Genomic DNA, 8,373 nt, shown 5'->3' with positions numbered 1-8,373 from the left:
GGGCGAGCAGGTAGGAGAGGGCGGCGAGCAGGACAGAGAACAGGGCTTCCAGAGTCGGAAAGACGTTTTCGACTGGTCCCCAGCAGTCGCTTCTTCAGTTGATCGGCCAGCCCAGTCGGATGTGAAATTTTGTGTTGTGAATCGTGTCCCTGCCTACTTTGCATGCGTTTCACCTCATTTGCATGCACAGATCCGAAGCGGATCGCAGGAGAGGTTAGTGAATGGGGCCCAAGGGAAATCTGGTCGCAAAGGGGTCGCAAACCGATCGGTGCACGATCGGTTTGCTTTGTGAATCTAGCCCGTAGTCCCACAACAAAACATTGTCTGCACAAAGGTCAGATTTTTATAAAAGGGCCCTCCCACCCCAACCCTTTGAGCATCTAAATTGCCAAGTGTTTGCCACATGATGTAATCGGGCTGCAAAGTGATGCACAAATATACCCAAGTCTTCAGAAATGTTTTCAAATGATCCATGCAGGAAACAATGAACCTCTGGGGAAATCTCAGTAAACAGAGTTTCCTGGGTGGCAACAGCACACTATTTCTTGGCTTCCCTCTCGTTTTTGGCTTGTCTGCTCCTTTCCTTGACGTCAGAAGGCCATTTGCTATCTTGTGTTACCTTCCAAAACTTCCTAGCTGCTCCACACAAGTTATTCATTGACAGGACTTAACCACCGGCTCAGCATTAGGTAACATCAAATTATTTGAGATCTTGTCAACTTGGAAGCATTTATTTTGTTCACCTCACTAGACAAGTAGCGCTATACAGAGAATCGGGCTGGATCAGTCTGCGGAAAAGTCTCTTTTGCTTGCCTGATTCCACATGACAGCTCCCGGGGACCTGAATAGCCTCTGCGGTTGCTTTCAGAGGTTGTGCACTGAGCCAACAGCCTCGCATACCAGCAAGAGGGGGCTGAGAAGGGGGGATCTGAGAAAGGTAACAAATGCACATATCACCACTAGAGCTCTGAAGCCGAAAGGAAGTTTCAATCTTGCTATGCATTTATATTATTACAGATTTTGGTTCAATGAGAGTTACAAGCAACCTAAACTCGTCTGTGTTCGTGCAATTATCTGTATCAGCTTCAAGAAAGAGCATTTGATAAATATTAATGTGTCATTTTTTTAATTTGGGGGGTCATAATAAGGGTCGTAATACGATTTTAAGTTGGATCTCTTAATTGGGCTTTTTATTAAGTTAAATGAAGAGAGTAACATTGGGTAGAGAGTACTATTGGATGTGAAGGGGTGGGTGTGGAGAGGGATGGTTAAGGTTCAAATTCATATAGATAAGTGGGGGTTTAATGAAATTGAAAAAAAATTTTTTTTTAAATTTATTATGTATTTTAAATAATTGATGCATTATTGATGTCTTTTGATGCTGTATTTATTTGCAAGTTTTGTACCCTAAGGGCTGTAATGAGATTTTAAGTTAGATTTCTTTATTTATGAGAATATCATTGGGTAGAGAGTACTATTGGGTGGGAAGGGGTGGGTATAGAGAGGGAAGGTAAAGGTTCAAACTCATATAGACAAGTGGGGTTTATTGATATTGGAATTTGTCTTTTATTATGTTTATTAATAATTGATACATATTGATGTTTTTTTTGATGCTGTATTATTGTATTTGATGATATTTGTATCAATAAAAACTGTTTGAATCTTAATTTGGGGGGGCTGTAGCATTCTTAATTTCCATTTTAGTGGGATGATTGTAGAGAAGATACTAGTATGATACACTGTGATGTCCCAATCATAATTCAGATGATATTTACATGTGATTTTAGAAAAATTAGTGAGGGTAGAGGCATGCAGGTAAGAAGAACGACTGCATTATATATGTACAGTATTTATCAAGATTTATTTACTGCTTTTTTTGAAGGAATTCATTCAAGGTGGTGTACAGCGTTTAAAATGCTTGAGTTTTTGCGTCTACGTGCTTGCTAATGCAAACTGTCTACATGGCCGCTACCGTTTCTCATTTATTTATTTATTTTTCTAAGGCATTTTAAGCACAATGATGCAGTGTCTTATACCTCTCGTTTCAGAGCGACTGTGAACAAAAATGAAAGCAAGAGAAGCATCTGGCTCGGTCAAAAGACTTATTGAAAAGATGCCAAAGTGATTGCCAGGCACTGGAGACCTCAGGACAAGTGGTGGTAGCAGCAGGAGTGTACTTATAGGGGACTCAGAGGGGCAGCCGTGCCACTTTTGTTGCGATACTGAAGTATTTCACCTTCCTAGTGGCCTTCTGAGAACATCCCAAAGTTTTCTCTCAGATGACTCATTCCAGGATTCCATGATGGCGTCTCTCCTCCCTCCCACTTTTATTTACCCCTTTCCGGTTTTCGCACGTGTACTTTTGAAAAATAACTTGCAGACGTGAGACCTTTTCTTTTATATGACATCAGCAGATGACTTCGTTCATTTGTTCTTAACAGGTGGAGTATGGTGTTCACATTCTTTTTTATGAGAAAAAAAAAATAGGTTCCTTTTTGAAATATATATCCTTTAGCTGGGAGATACTGTGTCTGAAACTCTTACCATAAGGATTCTCTTTCAAGTCTGTGAGCTGTGAAATAGACTGGTGCTAAGTCATGCTTTTCTATTGGGATTAATTTTAAAACATGTTATATGCATTTTTATATGGTGTCATGTCAAAAGCGCGCCGGGACAAAGGCGCGCCCAGACAATTGAGCGCAGCGCGCGCCACCGCACCGCTCTAAATTACTGTTTTTAGCGCTCCGATGGGAGGGCGTGGGGGGGAACCCCCCCCCACTTTACTTAATAGACATCGCGCCGCGTTGTGGGGGCGTTGTGGGGAGTGGGGGGGGGTTGTAACCCCCCACATTTTACTGAAAACTTCACTTTTTCCCTGATTTTAGGGAAAAAGTTCAGTTTACAGTAAAATGTGGAATAGACATCGCGCCGCATTGTGGGGGCGTTGTGGGGGGTGTGGGGGATTGTAACCCCCCACATTTTACTGAAAACTTCACTTTTTCCCTGATTTTAGGGAAAAAGTTCAGTTTACAGTAAAATGTGGAATAGACATCGTGCCGCATTGTGGGGGCGTTGTGGGGGGTGTGGGGGGTTGTAACCCCCCACATTTTACTGAAAACTTCACTTTTTCCCTGATTTTAGGGAAAAAGTTCAGTTTACAGTAAAATGTGGAATAGACATCGTGCCGCATTGTGGGGGCGTTGTGGGGGGTGTGGGGGGTTGTAACCCCCCACATTTTACTGAAAACTTCACTTTTTCCCTGTTTTTAGGGAAAAAGTTCAGTTTACAGTAAAATGTGCAGGGTTACAACCAGTGTTCCCTCTAAGCGGGCGGGTGTTGTGAGCAAACTTTTTTCACCGTGAGCCAAAAATATCGGGCGCCAGCAAGTTATGAGCCAACTCGCCCGATTCTCCTCTCGCCGCCCTGCCATCTGCCGTACGCCTCTTCCGATTGTGCGCTGTGACGAGAAACGTGTGCGCTGCGATGTAATATTTTGTGCGCCAGCGCAGCTTAGCGGGAACACTGGTTCAAATGGTTTTATTTATTTCCCCAAATTTATTTTTGTTATACGCATTGAAAATATTTGATATTGCGTTTAAATCAAAATCTCAATAAACTTGAAACGAGTGCCCGTGAGATTGTGGGAGGGTTAAATACTCAAAACTTAGAAGTTTTTGCTACGCCAGCTTTCTGGTATCTTTACATACAGTGGCGTACCTAGCATATGTAACATCCGGGGCCCATCATTTTTTGGCACCCCCCCCATCTGTAAGAAAAACATGATTTTTAGTAACAAACCACACGTCACACATGAGTACCTAGGAAAAGGCAGCATCTTACATATTGCAGTGAGCAGTACATCAATACACCCATTGTAAAACTAAACAAGCCAGACCAGCACAGATCAATCCTACACCGTCAATCCTAACAGAAAACACACAGAACACAGAAAACACCTTCGCCTAGTAAGGAATATGTAATCACAAACTAACCCCTCCCTCTTTTACAAAACTGTAGTGTGGATTTTAGCTACGGAGGTAACAGCTCTGATGCTCATAAAATTCTGAGCATCAGAGCTGCTACCACCAAGGCTGGTGCTAAAAACGCTTCACAGTTTTGTAAAAGGGGGGATAAAATAAAAATACATAGACAAAGGTTAAATTGAACCAGCAAGAAGCTGGACTCTGCATACAATGCTTCACAGAAACAGTGACACATGTCTCCTAAAGCAATAAATAAATAGAAATTTTTTTCTACCTTTGTCTTCTGTGGTTTCTCCTTTCCTCATCTTCTTGTAACTCTCTTCCTTCCATCCACTGTCTGCCGTCTCTCTTCCCCTATATGGCATCTTCTCTCCTTCTGTGCCCCTTCCAGAAACTGTATGCCTCCCCCTTCCATCTCTCCTTTCACCCCATTGGTCTGGCATCTCTCTCCTCGCCTTCCCTCTCCCACACCTCTCCTCATAGTCTGGTATCTCCCCTTCCCTGATTCTCTGGCATCTCTCTCCTTTCCTTTTCTTCCATCTTTCGCTCCCCCTCCATGCTCTCACATCTCCCCCTTCCTTTTCCCTTAGACTGGCATACCTTCCTCCTACGCTCCAAGCCCTGGCATCTCCTTTAATTCCCTCCCTCATCTTCCTTCTCCCTCCAGCTGGGTACCGCAACACTCTTCCCTGCAGCTCTGCACTTCCCCACAATTGCCATGCTTCGGTTCCTCTTCTTCCTTCCTCCCCCCCCCCCCCCCCGCGGGACCCTGCGGCACCATCAACTCTTACTCCCTCTAATGTCGGCCCTGCAGCTCCAGACTTCCTCGCACCTTCTCCCCTCCCCCTTTGGATCGCTATTATTTTAAATGTTATAGCCGCGGAGCTGTATCCATCAGTGGAGATGTCTAACCTCGGCCTGCCCCGGAACTCTTACTGCAGCAGCCGCCCGTCTAGGCAGGAACAGGAAGTCACTGTTGCAGTAAGAGTTCCGGGGCAGGCCGAGGTTAGACATCTCCACTGATGGATACAGCTCCGCGGCTATAACATTTAAAATAATAGCGATCCAAAGGGGGAGGGGAGAAGGTGCGAGGAAGTCTGGAGCTGCAGGGCCGACATTAGAGGGAGTAAGAGTTGATGGTGCCGCAGGGTCCCGCGGGGGGGGAGGAAGGAAGGAAGAAGAGGAACCGAAGCATGGCAATTGTGGGGAAATTTGCGACGCGTGTGTGCGCTGTGAAGAGAAACTTGTGCGCTGCGATGTAATATTTTGTGCGTGAGCGCAGGCCAACGCAGCTTAGCGGGAACACTGGTTACAACCCCCCAAACCCCTCCCCCCATAACGCCGGTGCGATGTCTATTAAGTAAACTGGGGGGGTTCCCCAACAAAACCCCCCGTCGGAGCCCCTAAAAACTGTAATTTAGAGCGGCGCAGCGGCGTGCGCTGCGCTCAATTGTCGGTGCGCGCTTTTGTCTTTCGCGCCGTTGTCTATGAACCTTTTTACATTTCCGTAGTGAACTAATGAATGCAGCCTAGCTCTAGCGTGCTAGTCACAAATGTTTTAAGATATTACGGTATAAAGGCAGCATGAACAGCTTATTGACTGACTTGTATTCCTGCGACCATAGAAATATTTTTAGCAAACAGGATTTGTTAACGCTACTTTAAGGTATAGTGAAGTGGATAGTAAAGTCGGGTACGAGAATCAATCGCTTTTAAGCCGGATAATTTAGGAGAGATAGTAAACCGAGGGGCAGATTCTCAAAACTAAAATCTGCCTTTAACTTGCTCGCCAAACCGGTTCCAGCCGGTTTAGCGTGCATGTATTTTAGCGGCAGATTATCAAAATGGCTTACCGAGGTCTTTTCCGAGTTTCCTAGCAGTCTCCGATACTGCCATGCAAATGTAGTACAACGAGGTTATTGATATTAAAATGATTGTGGATAGTAAAGTCGGGTTCCTGATTTTGGTTAGTGAATCGCTGCCTTCCTACATTTGCATGCCATTTCCCCTCATTTGCATGCGCGGATCAGATCGGAGGATGATTGGCCACGAGGTTAGTGAATCGGGTTGGTACACGATCGGTGGTTTAGTGAATTCTAAGAGTCTCATTCGGATCCTGCCTCATAAGTTTCAGAAGCCTCAGAGTTTAGCATGATAAAAAAAATCCACAATTTAATGGATACCCAGGAAGTCTATCTGTAGCCGAATGTTGAATTTTGGAATGAAAAGATAAGTTCTGATAACAAAGAAAACTTATAGAATTGGAAATGTGTATTTCTTTGATTGTATAAGGCACAGATGTCAAACTGAAGGCCCGCGGTGCAAATCTGGCCCGTCTGGCTGTTTTATGCGGCCCGCAGTGCAATCGATGCATCGTTTTCATTGCCACCCCCGTTGTTATCTTCTGGCCAGCTTCCTCCTCCTCACTGCCGCAGTGCACAAAGCCGGGGGCAGCGGCTCCTAAGCCTATCCTGCGCCTGAACCGGAGACCTTCTTTCTGATGTCGCAACATCAGAGGGAAGGCTTTCGGATGAGATGCAGGATGCACAAGTAGCTGCCGCACGTGGCTTTGTGCACACTGCGGCAGTGAGGGAGAGTGAGCCGGCCAGAAGATAACACCAGGGGTGGCAATGAAAACGCACATCGCACCACGGGCAGCAGAAAATGGCCAGGCGGCAGCAGGCCAGAAGGTAAGACACCCGCCAGAGGGAGGCACCTAAATGAGGCACAGCATGGAGGGACGGAGATAAGAAAAGGTAGGGGGAATGATTTTATTTTCAATTTAGTGACTGAATTGTGTCAATTTTAAGAATTTACATCTGCTGTCTATATTTTGCACTGTTCCGGAAGAAATGCAATTGTTTCTTTCTCTCTGGGGGTTGTACTGCATGCAGAGTCTTGAATCTTAGGGTTCCTTTTTTATATATTAGTACAGTGTTCCCCCGGTCGTTCGCGGTCGGCGGTTTGCAGTCCCGGGTCATTCGTGTTATTTTCGGACCGTGAACCACCAACAAGGAGAGGGCAGCGGGAGAGGCAGGAGAGAGCAGCCAGAGCGCCACGAATGCAAGAAATCACTCGCGGTACGCTCCGACCACCTCTTCCTGCACTAAGTCAGGCCTTATCAAATCAGGAGTTGCTTTGACACACAGCTCCTGATTGGATAAGGCCCGACTTAGTGCAGGAAGAGATGGTTGGAGCGTACCGCGAGTGATTTCCTGAACTTGCGGCGCTCCGGCTGCTCTCCTGCTGCCCTCTCCCGCTGCCCTCTTCAGGATCCCCCATGAAAAACCGTATTCGCGATTTTTCGAGATTCACGGGAGTTCCTGGAATGGAACCCCCGCGAATATCGGAGGAGTACTGTACTTTTAGTTTTTGGTCCCGTATTTGCTTAGGGGTTATCTGTGTTCTGGTAGGAATGAATGTTGAGAAGCATACAGTGTGCTTTGTGTAGTTTAATTTTGTGGTCAACCATTATGTGTTGTTAATAAGATTATATTGTGTGTATATGTGGAAAATGAATGGAAAAAATAGTGTTACAATTACAGTACCCCCGATATTTGCGGGGGTTTCATTCCAGGATCCCCCGCGAATCTCATAAAAACGCAGATACGGATTTTCATGGGGGAGCCTGAAGAGGGCAGCGGGAGAGGACAGCAGGAGAGCAGCCAGAGCACCGCTAGTGCAGGAAATCACTCGTGGTATGCTCCGACCGCCTCTTCCTGCACTAAGTCGGGCCTTATCCAATCAGGAGTTGCATGTCAAAGCAGCTCCTAATTGGATAAGACCCGACTTAGTGCAGGAAGAGGCGGTCAGCGCGTACCGCGAGTGATTTCCTGCATTTGCGGCGCTCCGGCTGCTCTCTCCTTTCTCTCCCGCTGCCCTCTACTTGTCGGCGGTTCACAGTCAGAAAACACCGAGAATGATAGGGACCGCGAACCGCCGACGCAAATGACCGGGGGAACACTGTAGTACTATTATGGGGATGGGGTCTGGGGTGGAGATTGGGCAGAGTCTGGCCCACGACTTAGCCTGTGTTTTGGATTTTGGCCCCTTAATGTGATAGAGTTTGACACCCCTGGTATATGGAATTGATTTATTTATTTATATACTACTTATAGCCTAAGTGGTTTAGCATTTTCCCCTGTCTGTCCTGGTGGGTTACAGGGAGCAGTGTGGGATTTGAACCCACAAGCTCAGGGGGCTAAGGCTATAGCTCTAACCACTGTGCCATACACTCCCCCATTACTAATGAAATAATGTTTGTATATTTTTAAATCTTTTTAATCACAGAACTCTTATAATAATTCAAATATATATTAAATATATAGTGAAGACCCTCAACCAAATAAACAGGTGAATCAACACCTCATTGGTTGCCGCCCTTTTGTTT

General features: G+C 45.7%; 1 protein-coding gene across 4 annotated transcripts in view; it reads left to right on the top strand.

Moving 5' to 3' along the window:
• The first annotated feature begins 693 nt into the window (after positions 1-693).
• The window catches only part of VEPH1 (ventricular zone expressed PH domain containing 1), a 135,230-nt gene continuing 127,550 nt past the window's right edge, over positions 694-8,373 (top strand). For all 4 annotated transcript variants that reach the window (XR_004540684.1, XM_033959270.1, XM_033959268.1 and 1 more), the window contains exons 1-2: positions 694-937; positions 2,049-2,441. The gene's annotated coding sequence lies outside the window, so the exon portion shown is untranslated. The remainder of the gene's footprint in view (positions 938-2,048; positions 2,442-8,373) is intronic.

This window comes from Geotrypetes seraphini, chromosome 9 (assembly GCF_902459505.1).
Source record: "Geotrypetes seraphini chromosome 9, aGeoSer1.1, whole genome shotgun sequence".
NCBI classification, from domain to species: Eukaryota; Metazoa; Chordata; class Amphibia; order Gymnophiona; family Dermophiidae; genus Geotrypetes; species Geotrypetes seraphini.
Note: the sequence above shows the minus strand (reverse complement) of the source record. Positions and strands in the feature narration are given on the sequence as shown.